Genomic DNA, 20,261 nt, shown 5'->3' on the forward strand with positions numbered 1-20,261 from the left:
AAATCCCCCATGGCGTCACCATTTTTCTTCGTTAAAAAGAAGGATGGGAAGCTCAGACCTGTTCAAGACTACCGAAAGCTCAATGAGATGACCATCAAGAACCACTATCCCCTCCCCCTGATCTCCGAGTTAATGGACAAACTACGGGGAGCCAAATACTATACCAAGTTGGACGTACGATGGGGGTACAACAATGTCCGCATCAAGGAAGGGGATGAATGGAAGGCGGCCTTTCAGACTAATCGAGGGCTTTTCGAGCCCACGGTAATGTTCTTTGGCCTTACAAATTCTCCAGCGACTTTCCAATGGATGATGAACGATATATTCAAGGACCTCATCGCCACTGGGAAGGTCACAATATATCTCGACGACATCCTAATCATGTCAAAAACAAGGGAGGAGCACCGAACCTTAGTCCGAAAGGTACTCGAACTCATGAGGCGGCATAAACTCTTTCTCAAAGCCAAGAAATGCGAGTTCAAAACCACAGAAACCGAATACCTTGGGGTGATTATCGCAGAAGGAAGTATCCGGATGGACCCTGTAAAAGTTAAGGGGGTAACAGAATGGCCGGAGCCGACAAAGAAGAAGGAGCTCCAATCCTTCCTCGGCTTCACAAACTTCTACCGACGGTTCATATGAGATTACAGCAAGATCGTCCGACCCATGATGCAACTAACCGGCAATGCCCCCTGGACCTGGGGATTATCCCAACAAACCGCCTTCGACGACCTCAAACGGCGGTTAGCCGAGGACGTGGTACTCGCTATACCAACAAGCGACAGGAGGTTCAGGGTAGAGGCGGATTCTAGCGAAGGCGCCATTGGTGCCGTCCTATCCCAGGAGCAGGAAGGAAAATGGCGGCCAGTCGCGTTCCTCTCCAAAGCACTATCAATCACAGAAAGGAACTACGAGATCTATGATAAGGAGTTACTCGCCATTATGCTAGCCCTCGAAGAGTGGCGGCACTATCTGATTGGGGCCGTGGAGACTTTTGAAATATGGACGGACCATCAGAACTTGCGATACTTCCACCAACCACAAAAATTAAACCGACGACAGGCACGATGGGTTACTGAGTTAACTCAGTACCAATATACCCTACATCACAAGCCGGGCACTGCCAATAAAAAGGCAGACCTGTTAAGCCGACGAGCCGATCACGACCAAGGGGGAGGAGACAATGAGGGAGTAGTAATCCTCCGACCTGAACATTTCCGTGCCATGATTATGCCAGCAGAAGATGAAATCCACGAACGGATCAAGAGCGTGACATGTGACCCTCATAAATGGGATCAACAGATCGCTCCCTCGCTAAATCATGAACGAGGATTAACAATGGAGGGGGGAATGATCTGGTACGATGGACGAATCTACATACCCCGAGACCCCAACCTCCGTGGAGAGATCATCGCGCAATACCATGATCATGCAACAGCGGGGCACCCGGGGATAGCAAAAACAAAGGAGTTGATATTATGAGAATTTTGGTGGCCAAAACTCGACAAAGACGTCACCAACTATATCAAGGCCTGTGAGGCTTGCCAAAGGGGAAAATCATCAACTCAACCCCGAGCCGCACCCCTGCACCCGAACGAAATCCCCAATGCCCCATGGACCCACATATCTGTCGACATGATCACTGGGCTACCTGAGAGCCAAGGGTATGACGCCATCATCGTCATTGTCGATCAATTTTCGAAGGCCATCATACCGATCGCCTGTTCGACGGAACTCACCTCTGAGGGTTGGGCTAAAATCCTCCGAGATGAGGTTTATGTGAAGCATGGAATGCCACAGGTCGTCATCTCCGATCGGGGCCCTCAATTTGTCTTGAAATTCATGACTGACCTGTATCGACTGCTGAACATTCGGCAGAATGCATCCACAGCATACCATCCCCAAACAGATGGACAAACCGAACGAGTTAACCAAGAAGTTGAAAAATACCTACGGTTGTTTATCAACTATCGGCAGGATGACTGGACTGAATGGTTATCACTCGCAGCCTTCCAACATAATAATCGCATACACTCCACGACTGGAAAAACCCCATTCTTTATCAACCACGGCCGTCATCCTCACCTTTCCCAAAAGACTCAGCTTCAAGCTTCCACTCCGGCCTCCAAAGACTTTGCCACCATGATGCAAACAATACACTCCGAAACAAAAGCAGCCCTCGAAAAAGCAGCCGCTACAATGAAAAAACAATATGACAAGCACAAGAAACCATCCTATAGCTACACTGTCAACGACCTCGTATGGCTTGACACAACGAACCTCCACCTCCCACGACTAAAACGAAAGCTGGCCGACAAACGTACTGGCCCCTTTAAAATTCTTAGCAAAATCGGCTCCTCCGCTTACAGGCTCAAACTTCCCGACTCCTGGAAAATTCACGATGTGTTCAACGAAACCCTGCTGACACCCTTCATCGCACCCGCCTTCCCTAACCAACAGAAACCACCTCCTCCCCCTCCAGAACTCATCGATAACGAGAAACATTACGAAATTGACGAAGTCCTCAATCACAAACTGCGCAAAGTCAAAGCGCGAGGGGGCGGCATGACAACAACAGTCGATTACTTTGTCAGTTGGAAAGGCTACGGGCCAGAATCCAACCAATGGGTCAACGAAAAACACATGTCTGCAGACAAAGCTATACGAGACTATGAACTATCCCTTAATTAAGCCATCGGGACGATGGTCTTAAGGAGGGGGTAATGTTACAATTTTTCCTTAAAGCTTGCTGTTAACCCCTATTTATGCTTAGTCAGGGTGTGGTGGGAAGAGATTGGTCAGCACAAGGGACTTATTCTCTATACATACACAACAATGCTTGATGACACATAGCCGCCCTTTTATGTACAACAACGGTGCTCAAGGACAACAGGCACTATGGACACAAGTCGATACAATAAGTAGTAGTATTTTTAACATCACACGAACAGTATTTAAGGCTCGTAGCTCTCGCTGGAGAAACCCAGCTTCGAGCTAAAGTTTATACACACCATTCTACCTCAAGTCTATATCTGACCTTGAGTCACACCGCACGGATATACATATAGTGGACTCAGGTGATTCCTCGAAGTGCGAAGGAACACCTGTTTATCACGTGTATCAGTTTATGTGACGCTTGGGCATAACACAACAGATGAGCCCAATGATGCACAACCACCCTTTTATATATGGTAACGATGCTCAAGGACAATGAGCACTATGGATACAGATATACATAATAAGTAGTAGTATAATTAGGACTCAATAGAACAGTATATAAGGACCAACGCTCTCGCTGGGATACCCCAGCTTCAAGCTAAAGTTTATACATACCATTCTACCTCGAGTCTATATCTGACCTTGAGTCACACCATTCGGATATACATATAGTGAACTCAGGTGATTCCTCGAAGTGCGAAGGAATGCCTGTTTATCACGTGTATCAGTTCACATGATGCTTGGGCTTAACAATTAGCTCGAAGCTTCCACCTTCCCTTTCTCAAGCCCAATTGTGCTGAGAAACCGAATGCCACCAGCAACGACCGCCGAATTAAACCATGACTTCTTCGAGCTTATCGCTTCTATTATTGGAACTTTGCTCGGACTTCTTGCCATCATCACCCTCTGCTGCGGATGACAATCAGTAGCAGCTTGGATAGTCAGGCACTATCAGGCATTCCAGCAGATTCAACGTATTCTACGCAACGTAACCCCCGACCTCCCTTTCCATGATATCCCCCCCTCCGCCAGAACGTCCTTCTTCCCGCAAGGAGGACCCCTATCAGAAACTGGGACTGACGACCCGGATCAAGGGCACCTTCATGAGGAGGAAGGACCCCAACGCCCCCCCTGACGAAACAGCAGAGACTGCCACCCTACTCTCACAGGGTTCCGGAACCCATGGACGATGAACGTCACTCAGGAGCCCGCCGAGGTCTCCGACCATGTCGATCCAATTCCCCCCTCCGAGCATCCCGCCTCCCCAATTCCCTCAGGGATTGGAAACTGTGCTTGGGACTCCCTTGATGCCGCTCGGATGGCTATGAGACTCTGTGAAAGTCCTGACTCCCCCCAGAACCCCCTCGAGACTCCCACCGAGCCAAATTCCGGCTCCAGCCAGTCCGTTAGCAGGCTGGGGGTCGACGACCCATGGGAAAGGACAATCCACCCTGACTATGACAACGCAGACATTGCCATCTCTGCAGCAGGAGATCCTTACCGGCACCTCCACGTGGGAAGCGAGCCCGAGGACGGGACTGCCAGCGAAAGAGGGAGAGCCACAACGGAGAGAATTATACACCGAATATTCCCAGACTGGGATCTTACCATACCCTTCAACTACGATGAAGCGGTACAGCAGCAGCAGCAGAATCAGAACCGAGCAGAAGAGATCAGGCGAACCCAGGAAGAGCTCACCAACTACATACGAGAAGAGGCCCGAGAACAGTATGAGGCCGCAGAGTACGACAGGCAGGGGAGAGAACGAAGAAGAAGGGAGGAAATCGAAAGGATGGGGTCAGCCTCCCCTAAGGAGTATGAGCTCCATACCGATGCTGGATCCCCCTTCAGGGAGCCCGACTCAGACAGCGACCCATGGGCGGGACCCGCCAGCATCGTCAGCCGGAACGAGGTAATCCGGCGAGGAAACGCAGAAAGGCCCCGACCTGTCACCCTCGAATACCCTGCCCACACCGACACCATCTCCTCAGATGCCGACTTCGTCCTCGGAGCCTATGGGCTCCGAGTACCCGACAATGCCCACGTCTCTGACAGGGCTCTCCAGCGATTCCTGGGCAGCAGGGTCACTCGACAGTTCCTTAATCCCGAGTTCCAGCGACACTTCAGCCTCTATAGCCGAGAACTGGAGGAGACGAGAGCGCGTGGAGGAACGCGCTACAGTCGGCTCAGGAGTCCTCCCATCGCTCAGACGAGCGACCGGAGAGACGACGGGCCAAGCACCCAAGTCAACAGGAGGATCTCCGATGACCCTTCATCCAGCCATACCGTCCATCTATGACCAGCCCATCCGTTCCCTCCTCGAGGAAGGGGACAGTGGGGATGAGGGCGACGAGGAGGACGACGAGGACAGTGATGATCCATATCGACAACGACTAGAATGAGCAGGAGAAGACACAGACGAAGAAGCACTGCGAGAGGAGATTGAAAGAGCCAGGAGCAAGGAATATCAGGAGTTGTATGAGCAGGGGAGGAATTACTTATGGCAGGACGTACACTGGCAAGCGACGCCCTTAGGACTTGAATATAGGTATGTGGAAGGTACTGAAAAAGAAAAAGTCTTACAGTATGCTACGATGGAATACGCATGGAAAGAATATGGGCGACGACACCCGGAAGACCCACTCATGCCGATACCCCCATATCGGCCCATTAACAGACCAAGGGCACCGGCACCAATGCTGCGTACCCCCCCTACCCCACCGAAACGAGCGATTTATGTCGCCCTCTCTATTTGGAGACGGGCCGACGACAGCCCGTCAATCCGAAGTACGGCCTCACGGCTTGTCCGAACCAGGAACCGACCGGCATGGCAGGCTGTTCAAACCCAAAATCCCTGGACCGACAAAGGAAGCCGGCTTCTCGGCGGACAACCTCCCCCGGACCAAGCAGAATCAAGTGGGAAGGATCCCATTTGGGATGACCCCGAAGCAGTCCACCTCAGGTTTATGGTACGAGACAGAGTGATCGTCTGGATAGTCGACCCGAAGGGGAGCCCGATCGCTGACGACAACTCCCTACATTCCTTCCCCAGGCCACTGGCAGAATGGAAACAACCGCTATTCGATGGGTGGCCCAACCCGATGGGCTCGCTCCCGGTCAACGCCAACGTCCTACAATGCCACCCCGACCTCCTTCGAAAACCTCGCCCCTTTAAAGGGGCTTCTGATGACATTGATCGATTCCTGGTAGACTGCGAACAATACTTCGAGGTTTATATTGGGTACATTGGTACTGATATGAACAAAGTCACATTCGCTACCTCATACCTGGAAGACAAGGCCAAAACATGGTGGATCTTGATCTCTCCGAACTTCCGATCCACCACTAGGGAGCACTACCGATATCCCTCATGGCCGGTATTCAAACGAATGCTGAACGACAAATTCATTGACCCCGCAGTACAGGAAGTACACAAGCAGAAGATCAAGGAGTACAAGATGGGAGATAAGGCGGCTACAGACTATTTCGACGAGCTAGAACAACTTGCGAAGCTCACCAGAATCAGGGAGGACACTGCAAACGATGGAAGGATGGTGGAGGCGCTCAAGCGAGGAGTCCCCTCCTCATACCTCATGATGATCTCGGCCATGGGCGTCAAGATGTTGATGCCGGTGGGATATGACGAATGGAAGGAGCGGATCATTGAGATGTATAAGGAGCGACAAAGGCAGAAAGCGGAGGCAACGACGTTACAGGAATATTCCAAAAAGCCGACCCCACCAACCCCGAGCAAGCCGGGGCAAACTGCCAGGAAATCATCGGGAACTCCTCAAACGCCAAGTTACAGGAGTCAGAAAACCAGGACGGGAACTACATATACCAGTACTGGTAAGCCAATGGACATCGACCGGATGAAGAAGGAGGGGAAGTGTTTCAACTGCAGGCTGAAAGGCCACATGGCTAAAGACTGCCCAAAGAAGAAATGAACCTGAGAAGACATACGAGCACAAATCACCGAGTTACAGAAGAAAGACAAAGAACTAGGCAAGGAGATGAAGATCGAGGAAGTAAAAGACAAGGCCGATCAGTGAGCGACTCCACTGAATCGGCCAAAGGACTTTATGGTGTGCAGGCCCCTACCATTGTACAAACTTATGATACTTCTGTAGTTACATCGCATTCGAATATACCCCGAACCGTTATTGCATACCCTAAAGAGTTGCAAACCAAAACTCAAACGCCTATGGGCCGAACAGGGGCAGAGAGCCCCAAACAGTGGCTCAAACCATTCGAGACCGAGTGGACATGGAGGGCCATCAGAGAAGCAGTAGATGACAGCACAGCGGAAGCTGTGCTATGAGGATGGATACACCAGGCCAGAGTAAAGGAAGCCACCGTGGATGCCATACACGGGTTGCAAAGAGCCGAATGAAGCCGAGCCCTAGAATGGCTAGACGAGCTAAAGGGTCCACCAAAGTTCGTCAGGCGAACTAAGACCCCTGAGAGGGATCTGATGACCAAGGCTCAGATCGAAACTCTGACTAACCGAACCACCCATTCGGTCAGCGCCCTGATCGACAGTGGGTATACTGGTAGCTCCATCAATCGAAGCTTCGTCCGTCAGCACAATCTTTCCACCAGATCCACCGCTGCCCCCATACCAGTGTACAATGCTGACAGGACAAAGAACCAGGCCAGATTGATCACAGAGTACATCGAACTTAGGTTGACCATCGGAGATCACTCCGAAAGGATCGATCTAGCCGTAACGGATCTCGGGAACAAGGAATTGTTCCTAGGACATGACTGGCTCATCCGACACAACCCACTTATCAACTGGAAGACCGGGAGGCTCACGTTTGCACGATGCCGATGTCGAAGAATCCTCTATGAGCTCCCCGATGAGGATCCGGAGGATAGATGGGATGAAGAGATAGAAGACGGCGAGACCATTCTAGCCGTCGACTTACAAAGGGAAATTCACATCCGGGCAGTGCATCATGCCAATAATCTGGCGGCAAAGGCCCACGAAGGGGAGAAAGAGAGGACCTTCGAGGAAATAGTACCAGAATGGGTGCGTGATTACTGGGATCTCTTTGAGAAAGAGAGTTTTGACGAACTCCCACTCCCGAAGCCCTGGGATCATGCGATCGAATTGACCCCCAATACCAACGCAAATCTCGATTGCAAAACCTATCCCCTCGGGAACCAGGAGCAACAAGAACTCAACAAGTTCCTGGATGAAAACCTATCCTCCGGACGCATCCGACCATCAAAGTCCCCCAAGGCCTCCCCTTTCTTCTTTGTAAAGAAGAAAGACGGCAAACTTCGCCCCATACAAGACTATCGTAAATTGAATGAAATGACCATCAAGAACCGATACCCACTGCCGCTGATCTCGGAGCTAATGGACAAGCTTCGAGGAGCCAAATACTACACTAAACTCAACATCCGCTGGGGGTATAATAATGTTCGAATCAAGGAAGGGGATGAATGGAAGGCCGCGTTCAGAACCAATCGAGGATTGTTCAAACCCACCGTAATGTTTTTCGGCCTGACCAACTCCCCGGCCACCTTCCAGTGGATGATGAACGATATATTCAAAGATCTCATCGCCACTGGGAAGGTAACCATTTATCTTGATGACATCTTCATAATGTCCAAAACGAGGGAAGAACACCGCACTCTAGTCTGACGGGTACTCACCCTCATGAGGAAGCACAAACTATTCCTCAAGGCGGAGAAATGCGAGTTCGAGATACTAGAAACCGAGTACCTCGGGGTGATCATTAGCGAGGGGAGCATTCGCATGGATCCGGTGAAGGTTGCGGGGGTAGTAGACTGGCCGACCCCAACCAAGAAAAAGGAATTACAATCCTTCCTTGGTTTCACCAACTTCTACAGGCGATTCATACGGGACTACAGCAAGATTGTCTGCCCCATGACACAACTCACAGGTAATGCCCCTTGGGGATGGGGAACCCCTCAACAACTCGCCTTTCAAGACTTAAAAAAACAGCTGGCAGAGGACGTCGTACTCGCCATACCATCCCAAGACGGGAAGTTCCGAGTAGAAGCCGATTCCAGTGAAGGAGCCATAGGTGTGGTACTATCGCAGGAACAGGATGGGAAATGGCGCCCCGTCGCCTTCCTCTCAAAGGCGTTAACCATGACCAAAAGGAACTATGAGATTTATGACAAGGAGTTACTCGCAATAATGCTTGCCCTCGAAGAGTGGCGACATTATCTAATTGGAGCAACCAACATCTTCGAAATCTGGACAGACCACCAGAATCTCAGATATTTCCGACAACCCCAGAAACTGAACCGTCATCAAGCCCGATGGGTCACCGAGCTCGCCCAATACCAGTACACACTTCACCATAAAGCCAGGGTCGCTAATAAAAAAGCTGACCTCTTATCCTGCCACGCAGATCATGACCAGGGAGGAAACGATAATGTTGGAGTCACCATCTTATGCCCCAAACACTTCCGAGCACTAATTATGCCAATGGAAGAGGAAATACACGAGTGCATCAAAAGCGCCACACGGGACGTACATCAGTGGGATCAGCGAATTGCTGGCTCATTAAACCATGAACAGGGGATGACGAAAGAAGACGGAATGATCCGCTATGATGGGTGGATCTATATCCCACAAGTGCAACACCTCCGGGGAGAAATCATTGCGACTTGCCACGACCATGCCACGGCAGGACACCCCGGCATTGCCAAGACCAAAGAACTTGTCCTGCAAAACTATTGGTGGCCCAAGCTCGGCAATGACATCACATCGTACGTCAAGGTGTGCGAAACATGCCAAAGGGGGAAGGCATCGACACAACTACGATCGGCACTCCTACACTCGAACGAGGTACCATCACAACCATAGACCCATATCTCTGTAGATATGGTCACCAGACTACCGGACTGCAACAGCTATGACGCGATCCTTGTCATAGTAGATCGGTTCTCTAAGGCAATCATCCCGGTCGCGTGCTCCACAGAACTCACTTCGGAAGGATGGGCAAAAATACTGCGAGATGAGGTATATGCCAAATATGGGATGCCACAGGTGGTCATTTCGGACCGAGGACCACAGTTCGTCTCGAAATTCCTCGACGACCTATACAAACTATTACAGATTAAACGAAACGCATCCATGGCCTACCATCCACAAACAGACGGCCAGACCGAACGGGCAAACCAAGAGGTCGAGAAATACCTCCGCCTATTCATCAACTATCGACAGGACGATTGGGTTGAATGGCTAGCACTCGCAGCCTTTCAACACAATAACAGGGTTCATTCCGCAACTGGATTAACACCCTTCTTCATCAACTATGGCCGACATCCACATGTCGCACAGACACTCCGCCACAAGACCACCACACCTGCATCCACACTTTTCGTGATGACAATAGAGAAAATCCATGCCGAAACAAAAGCCGCATTAGAAAGAACCGCAGACGTCATGAAAAAACAGTATGACAAACACCGCCATCCAGCCCATGTATACCAGACCAATGACAAGGTCTGGCTGGATACGACCAATCTCCACCTCCCCAGGCCGAAATGGAAACTCGCTGATAAGTGCACAGGCCCCTTCTCTATCATGGGACAAATCGGGGCATCAGTGTATAAACTAAAACTGCCGCCGGGATGGAAAATCCATGACGTATTCAACGAATCCCTCCTAACACCATATATAGCACCAGCCTTCCTCAACCAGGAACGGTCTCCCCCACCACCTCCTGATTTAATTGACGACGAAGAGCACTACAAAATAGACCAAGTCCTACACCACAAAATTCGGAAGGTCAAAGCCCGTGGCGGCGGAATGACCACTACGGTCGACTACCTCATCAGCTGGAAAGGTTACGGACTGGAATCTAACCAGTGGATTAACAAAAAATACATGAACGCCGACGACGCAATACATGACTACGAATTATCCCTTAATTAAGCCATCGGGATGATGGTCTTAAAGCGGGGGTAATGTTACGATTCTTCACCTTTCCCCTATTTTATTTTCCTTGACACCCCTATTTATGCTTAGTCAGAAGGCACAAGACCCTGGGAAGCTTAGTCAGCACAACTAAGCCGCCCATCAGGTTAAAACAACAGACGAGCCCAACAATGCACAACCACCCTTTTATATATGGTAACGATGCTCAAGGACAACGAGCACTATGGATACAGACATATATAATAAGTAGTAGTATAATTAGGACTCGATAGAACAGTATATAAGGACTAACGCTCTCGCTGGGATATCCCAGCTTCAAGCTAAAGTTTATACATACCATTCTACCTCGAGTTTATATCTGACCTTGAGTCACACTGTTCGGATATACATATAGTGAACTCAGGTGATTCCTCGAAGTGCGAAGGAACACCTGTTTATCACGTGTATCAGTTCACGTGACGCTTGGGCTTAACACTGATCTTCAGAGAATCCAATATAGGTTTTGACCCCTAGGACTTGACTCTCTAGAAAGACACAGAAGTCCTTGCTGCTGATGAAGCATGAAGGAGAAACAATGAAGTCTCCTCTTCAGCCTGGGATGATACTCTATGAATCCCTGCATGTCCCTCAACCCTGTAATATCCTCCTCTCTGATGAACCTCCAGCACTGACATAATGTTTGGTGATGATGAGTCTATCCTTGGACACTATAGGTTACAAGCATCTGGAAAAGCCCACATCCCTGCTTGCACTCTCTAAGGATTTCTTGGAAGTAGAGTGGTCAGACAGCTCCTCAATAATAGGTATCAAAGAAATGTTCAGCTCTATTGTGAGTGAGTGGAGATGGCACAAGTGACAGGAAGGAACCAGTATGACTCTGATATTGGAAGTCAGCCTGCTTCCATCTACCTTAATGTCTCTGACTTCACAGGCCCCACTGTTGGATCCAGTATCCAGCTGCAGCAGTGACTCAATGAAGACAGAATGACCATAAGGAGACATGGGGAGTTTTTATGACTTGCCCACTATTTCCCTCCTCAAGGAAGAGGAGGATGATAAGGGCAAGAGAGATGAGGAGACTGAGAGTAGTGAGTCTCTTCACCTTGAAGGAGAACTCACCTATGGGCTCCAAGAAGACACAAATAAAGAAGAACTGGAGAAGGCTATTCAGGAGGCCAGGATGCAAGAATATCAAGAACTGTATCTGCAGGGGGTAAGGTTTTTATAGAGTGATGCTATCTGGATAGTGTCATAGATGGGGCAATTATATATGCATTCTACACCTAATGAATGAACTGAAATTTTAAGACACATGACTACTGACTACACTGCATAACAATACAACTAAAACTATCCTGAAGATCTGGTCAGTAGACCACTGGCATACCAGACACTGAAAGGCATCTGATCAATGCTATGGTCACTATCTATAATCCCAAAGCAGGCCATATACATGGCTCTGTCAATTCAGAGCATATTTTCATACTCTGCCCTCTCTTCCTGTTTGATGACAATTTGGCTCTTCAGATCCTGACCTCAGCCAAAAAACCTGCCAACTTCATACCAAAACCTATAGACCAGCAGAGGAAGCTGAATTCTAGAGGCACAATCTCCATCTGATGAAGCCATAGAGTGTGAGAAGGAGCTGATCTGAGATGATCCCAAAGCTGTCCACTTAGGGTTTATGGTATGAGATAGCATCATCATCTGAAAAGAGGTGCTCTCACAAGGAAGCCCTGTTGCAGATGATAATTCCCTTCACTCATTCTCCAGGCTGCTGACTGAATGGCAGCATCCTCCATTTTCAGAATGGCTCAACTCCATGAGCATATTATCTGCAGACACTGTTGTGCTACAGTGCCAACTGGACTTGCTTCAAAAACCATGCCTCTTCAAGGGGGCATTCAATGATATTGATAGATTCCTGATTGACTGCAAGCAATATTTTGAAGTTTACATCGGGTTCTTTGGGACTGATATAAACAAGGTAGTTTTTGCCATCTTGTACCTTGAGGAAAAAGCCAAAACATAGTGGATCCTTATTTTCCCAAACTTCTGATCATCAACTCAGGAGCATTACTGATATCTCTTATGGCTGGTTTTCAAACAAATGCTACATGACAAGTTCATTGATCCAGCAGTACAGAAGATCCACAAGCAAAAGATCAAGGACTACAAAATGAGAGATAAAGCAGCAACAGATTACTTTGATAAGCTGGAGTGGCTCACAAAGCTCACTGGAATTAGAAATGATATGACAAATGACAGGAGAATGATTGAGACCTTCAAGAGAAAAGTCTCTTTCTCATATGTCATGATGATCTTGGCAATCAGCATTAAAGCATTAATGCTGGTAGAATACAATAAATGGAAGGAATGGATCATCAAGATGTATAAGAAGCAATAAAGGCAGAAAGTGAAATTGTTGACTCTGCAAGATTACTCAAAGAAATCAACCCTGCCAACTCTGAGAAATTCTAAACCATCAGAGACAACTGTCAGAAAATCATTGGGACCCTCAATGGCCCCAGCCTATGGCATGCAGAAGACTGGATCAGGAATGATATATACAGAAGTGAGAAAGCCTATAGATATTGACCACATGAAAAAGGAAGAGAAGTGCTTTAACTATGGACAAAAGAGCCATATGGCCAAAGACTGTCCAAAGAAGAAGCAAATCAGAGAAGACATCAGAGTGCAGATTGCTGAACTTCAAAAGGAAGAAGAAGACCTCAGTATGAAAACAAAAGTAGAGGAGGTAAAAGATAGAGCCAGTCAGTGAGCAATTCTGCTGAACTGGCCAAAGGACTTTATGGTATGCAACTAATAGCCACTAGTCAGACTAATAGTGTTTCTGTAGTAACTCTTATGTCCACAGTATTTATGCATTTGAATATACCTCAGTTACCCATCTCACACACTGAAGGATCACATAAAGAAAAAACTCAAATGCCTAAAGGCTGAACAGAGGCAGTGAGCTCCACCACATAGCTCAAACTATTTGATACTGAATAGATATAGAGGGCCATTAAAGAAGCCAAGGATGAGGCAATAGCAAAAGCCATACTCTGAAATTGGATCCACAAGACATGAGTTGAAGAAGTTATCAATAAAGCAATTGAAGAGATGAGAAAAGCAGAAAGATGCTGAGCCTTAGAATGGCTCAATGAACTATGAGGACCATGAAAATTTATTTGTCGATCCAAGATGCCTGGGCAAGACCTTCTCATCAAAGTCCAGATCAAGACACTCACAGCTCACTCAGTTCATGTGGTGATCACCCTGATCAACAGTAGTTGTGCAAGAAGTTCTATCAATCAGGTCTTTATTGATCTACACTATCTCTCCACTAGAATCACAGTGGCTCCAATTTCTATCTATAATGCTGATGAGACCAAGAACTAAGCTGGCTCAATCATCAAATTTATTGAGCTCAGGCTCATAATCAGCAATCACTCTGAGAGAATTGATCTTGCTATGACTGATCTAAAGACCAAAGAAGTATTTCTTGGTCATGACTGATTGATCAGGCACAATCCATTAATCAACTGGAAGACTGAGAAAATAACCTTTGCACAGTGCAAATGCTACAAACTCCTATTTGAACTGCCAGATAAAGACTCAGAAGACTGTTGAGGTGAGAAAATGGAAGATGGGAAAACCATCCTGGCCATCAATCTCTAGTGCAAAGCACATATCTGCATCATACATTATGCAAACAACTTGGTCACCAGAGCAAATAAATAAAAAGAGGAGAAAATGTTTGAAGAATTGGTATCTAAATGGGTATGAGACTTCAGGGATCTGTTTGAGAAGAAGAGTTTTGACAAGCTTCTGGAACTCAAACTCTGGAACCATGCAATCAAACTCATTCCAAATGCCAACACCAATCTCAACTGTAAAACATATCTATTGGAGATCAACAAGCAACAGGTGCTTGACAAATTCCTCAAAGAAAACTTGTCCAGTGGGAGAATCCAATTCTCTAAATCTCCTATGGCATCACCATTCTTCTTCATCAAAAAGAAGGACAGTAAACTCTGCTCTATCCAGAACTATCAAAAGCTTAACAAGATGATGATTAAAAATCACTATCTATTGCCTCTGATTTCTGAACTAATGGATAAATTATGGGGTGCATGATACTACACTAAGTTTGATGTATGATAGGAGTACAATAACATATGAATCAAGGAGAGAGATGAATGGAAGACAGCCTTTTGGATCAACCAGAGACTTTTTGAGCCAACAGTGATGTTTTTTGGACTCACCAATTCCCTGGTGACATTTCAATAGATAATAAATGATATCTTTAAAGATCTCATCTCTATCAGGAAGGTTACTGTCTACCTTGATGATATCCTGATCATGTTAAGGATGAAGGAGGAACACTGAAAGCTGGTATGCCAAGTATTAGCCCTAATGAGAAAACACAAGTTATTCCTCAAAGTGGAAAAATACAAGTTTGAGGTACTTGAAACCAAGTATCTTGGAGTCATCATTAGTGAAGGCAGCATATGCATAGACCCTATCAAAGTCACAGGAGTTACTGAGTGGCTGACTCTCACTAAAAAAAAAGAACTTCAGTTCTTCTTAGGATTTACAAACTTCTATCGATGGTTTATCTAGGACCACAGCAAGGTAGTCCATATGATGATGCAACTCACTGGGAATGCTCCATGGGTTTGGGGATCTTCTCAGCAAAATACCTTTGATGATCTAAAAAGATGATTGGCCAAGGACATGGTTCTTGCTGTCTCAACCCAAGATGGAAGGTTCCAGATTGAAGCAGACTCAAGTGAAGGAGCTATCAGGGTGGTCTTGTCTCAGGAGCAAGATAGCAGGTGGTAGCCAATAGCATTCCTCTCAAAGGTGCTGTCTATCACAGAGTGAAATTATGAAATATATGACAAAGAGTTACTCGCTATAATGCTCACTCTGGAGAAGTGGTGGCATTACCTGATTAGCACTGTCGAGGTTTTTGAGATTTGGACTGATCATCAAAACCTCTAGTACTTCCAACAGCCACAAAAACTAAACTGATAACAAGCTCAGTGGATGACCAAGCTTAGTCAATACCAATACACCTTACACCACAAGGCTAGTACTGCAAACAAGAAGGCCAATCTCCTTAGCTAATATGTAGACTATGACCAAGGAGGGCAGGACAATATAGGAGTGGTACTACTATAACCTCAACACTTCTGGATTATAATAATGCCTATGAAGAAAGAGCTTCATGAACACATCAAAAGTGTGACCTGAGACAGTCACAAATGAGACTAATGAATGGCTCCTTCTCTCAACCATGAGCAGAGAATGACAAAGAAAAAAGAGATAATCCTTTATAATAGGCAAATCTATATTTTCTATGACCATGTCCTCCAGAGAGAAATCATTGTGACTTTCCATGATCATGCAACTGCTGGCCATCCAGGCATCACAAAAACCAAGAAACTAGTCCTACAAGAATACTGGTGGCTAAAAATAGGCCAGGACATCACTCAGTATATCAAGGCATGCAAAGTATCTCAATGGGAGAAATTGTCAACACAACTGTGAGCAGCTCTGTTACATCTGAATAAGGTCTCATCATCCCCATGGATCCACATCTCCATCAACATGATTACTGGATTACCAAAATGCAATGGCTATGATGCAATTATCATCATAGTAGACTGGTTCTCAAAAGCAATTATACTAATCATCTGTTCAACAGAACTTACCTCTGAGGAATGAGCAAAGATCCTCCACAATAAAGTATTTGCTAAGTATGGCATGCCTCAGATCATCATCTCAGACCAGAGATTCCAATTCATGTCCAAATTCTTGGATGATCTATACTATCTTCTAAATATTAAGTGCAATGCATCCACCACATATCATCTGCAAATGGATGAACAAACTAAATGTGCAAATCAGGAGGTGAAAAAGTATCTCTGCCTCTTCATTAATTATCGACAAGATGATTGGGTTGAATAGCTTGCACTTGCCATCTTTCAACACAATAACTGGATCCACTCCACTACCAGCAAAATCCTCTTTTTTATCAATCATGGTTGGCACTCAAATGTCACATAGACAATCTGACAATATACCTTCACACCAGTGTCAACAGACTTTGCCAAAACTATGGCCAAAATCTATAATAAAACAAAGACAACACTTGAAAAGGCTGTGACTTCTATGAAAAACCAATACAACAAACATTGACACTCCACATATGAATATCACATCCATAACAAAGTCTGGCTTGACACAATGAACCTACACTTACTCTGTCCAAAGTAGAAGTTAGCTAATAAATGTATGAGACCATTTGAGGTCTTACAGAAAGTGGGCACCTCAGCTTATAAACTATGCCTCTCACCAACCTGAAAGATGCATGATGTCTTTAATAAACACCTACTCAATCCCTACATCACCTCTACCTTCTCAAACCAGGAATGCCCCCCACTGCCTCCACCAGACCTAATTGATAACAAAAAGCATTATGAAATTGATCAAGTTCTACACTATAAACTATGCAAAATCAAAGCAAAAGAGGAGAAAATGACAATAATAATTGATTACCTGATCAGCTGAAAGAGCTATGGGCCAGAGTCCAACCAGTGAGTAAACAAATGACACATGACTGCCAATAATGCTATACAGGACTATGAATTATCTCTAAATTAAACCATTAGAATGATGGTCTTAAAGAGAGGGTAATGTTATGATTTTTTCATTCTATTCATCAATCAACCTCTATTTATGCTTAGTCAGAGCACCAATGCTAGCACTTAAGACTATGGGATGAAGCTTAGTCATTACAACTAGGCCAAGTCAGTCATTGTCTTCTGATGCAATAATATTGTCTGATGATACACAATCAGCTTTTTATATATAGTAGTGATGCTTAAAGACAATAGGCACAAAAGACAGAACAATGCACAATAGGCATTAGTATAATTAGCACACACTTGTACAGTATTTAAGAAGGCTCACTCTCACTGGAAACCTCAGCTTTGAGCTAAAGTTTATTCCATCTCATTCTATACTCAAGCCAGTTTTTAAGGCCTTGTGATACATTGATCAGATTATGCATCAGTGAACTCAGTTAATCACCTGAAGTGTGAGGTGACTTCTGTTTATCATATGTATCTGTTCACATGATGCTTGAGTCTAATAAATATTGGCTATATCAATACTACCACATATTTACTTTCAAAATTGGCCACTATCATTGCAAACTCAAGCTCTGCAAGTACCTGCCAGATGAACAACACACTTTGGCATAGATGTTGCTATCATTGAAATATGAACATTATATGGCACATGCACATAAAGCAGCTAGTAACTGGGATGAAGTAAGAGTCAGATCCTCCAACTGATCCTATCTGCACACTATGCCTTGCTGGCAAACAGCATCACCACAATGTTCCTCATGGCCTCTCAGAGTGGAAGAAACATCTTCTTGAGTGAGTATACAGTGATATCAAAGGTCTAATGCCTGTCACAACTCCAGAGGGCTATCACTACTGGATAACATTCATCTGCAGTACATCTGACACTTGGGCCATTGCACCTCTGAAGTATAAAAGCAATGCCTTTAATGCCTTCAAGCAGTTCAAAGCATATACAGAGAATACCCATCCAGGACTCAAAATCATTGAGTTTCAGGAAGACAAAGATAGTGAATATATGGAAAAAGAGTTTATTGACTTCTGTGCTGAGCATGAGATCAAAAGGTGACACACTGAACCTGATGAACCATACCAGAATAAGACAGCAGAATGAGCCAACTGCATGATCACAGAGGCCATCACTGCTATGCTAAATGAGTCACATCTCCTATCATCATTTTAGAATCTTGCTCTCCAAGTATTTATTTATGTCTGAAATCACATCCTCACAGATTCCCTTCTGAATATCACACCCTTCACAGAATGGGACCCAAATCATTAAAAACCAGATATGTTCCACTTTCATGTGTTTGGATGCCTTGCATATGTGCTAGTATGAAAAAAAAGATGTCAAGCATTAGAGTCACATATCCAAAAATATATCTTTATTAGGTATCCAGAGGGAGTAAAAGGCTGGCTATTCTGGAACCCCTCTATGCAGCAGTTCATCACCTCCAGCTATGCTATATTTAATGAGCATGTATTTTCTGAAAACTATAGAAATATTATAAATCCTCTTGATGATAATATATCTCCCACAAACAGACATAACAGCACAGATACAGCTATACCTGATGCAATGATGCCTCATCAAGGGAGAGAGGACATACCTACTGATAAGCCATCTCTGCCATCTGAGCAACTCTCATCATCACCACTCTTGTCATCTAAGTCAGCTCCATCCGCTCTACCAGATATGCAAACACCTTCAGAATCACCTCTTACTCCACTATCAAGTCTTCTGACATCTCCTACACCCTTTTCACCACTCTCACATCCTCAGGCATGCTTTGAGCCATAATATGACTCCAAAGAGCTTATAATTCTATCTTCAAACATTAGAGATAGTTTTCACTGTAAATATTCTGGCACTAATGCGATAAACTCACCAGACTCAGATGAACCTGTCTCTGATCCTACTGATGAAACCACTGCCAAGCCAGAGCTTACTGAGACAGATATTATCACAGGAATGACTTTTGTATTGTATGATGATGACTATATCATATATACAGAAGCTCTTGAGCTTGCATTTCAGACAGCAGTGGAGATGACAAACCAAGCATCTGCATCTAATGATGAGCCAAAGACACTTGCAGAGGTGATGACCTGGCCAGGAGAGGAAAGCGAAAAATAGTATGAGGCAGCTCAGCAGGAATTGAATGCACTGCAGAAAAGTGGCATCTTTGAGCTTGTAAAGCTCCCATCAGAATGAAAGGCTATAGATGGAGAATTGGTCTTCAAAGTGAAGCATAACCCTGATGGATCCATTGAATGCTATAAGGCATGCTATATTGCAAAAGGGTACTCACAGTGGCTAAGTTTCAACTACACTGAAACCTTTTCTCCTACTTTAAAATGGGCAGCCATCTGAACAGTTCTCACCCTTGCTGCACTTGAGGACCTGGAGCTCTGGAGCATGGACATTTCATCAGCATTTCTGAATGGTGATCTGAAAGAGGAGGTATACCTTCAACAACCAGAGGGATTTGAGACAAAGGACAAGAGCTGGATGCTTCATCTCTTCAAGTCCATCTATGGACTGAAGCAGGCTGGGCATGAATGGCACAAAAAACTCCACAGCACTATGATCAAGATGGGCTTTGACAGAGTATGCTGTGAACATAGTGTATGGGTGTACAAGAGAGATGATGCTTGAATTATCATTCCTGTATTTGTTGATGATATAACAATTGCTGCAAAGTCTATAGAGTCTGCATGACATGTTGTTAATGACCTCAAGAAGCACTTCAAGCTTTGTGATCTAGGTCCAACTTCATTCCTTCTCAGTATTAAGATACACAGAGACTATCTAAATCAAACACTCACACTATCTCAACTACAGTACATCTAAAGAATCCTAGAATATACTGGAATGTCTGATTGTAACAGTGTCAGTACTTCTCTTGACCCACACACTAAGCTATCCAGCTCAATATCTCCTGCTA

The sequence above is a fragment of the Guyanagaster necrorhizus genome, assembly GCF_019112545.1.
Source record: "Guyanagaster necrorhizus MCA 3950 unplaced genomic scaffold BT62scaffold_26, whole genome shotgun sequence".
In the NCBI taxonomy this organism is placed as follows: domain Eukaryota; kingdom Fungi; phylum Basidiomycota; class Agaricomycetes; order Agaricales; family Physalacriaceae; genus Guyanagaster; species Guyanagaster necrorhizus.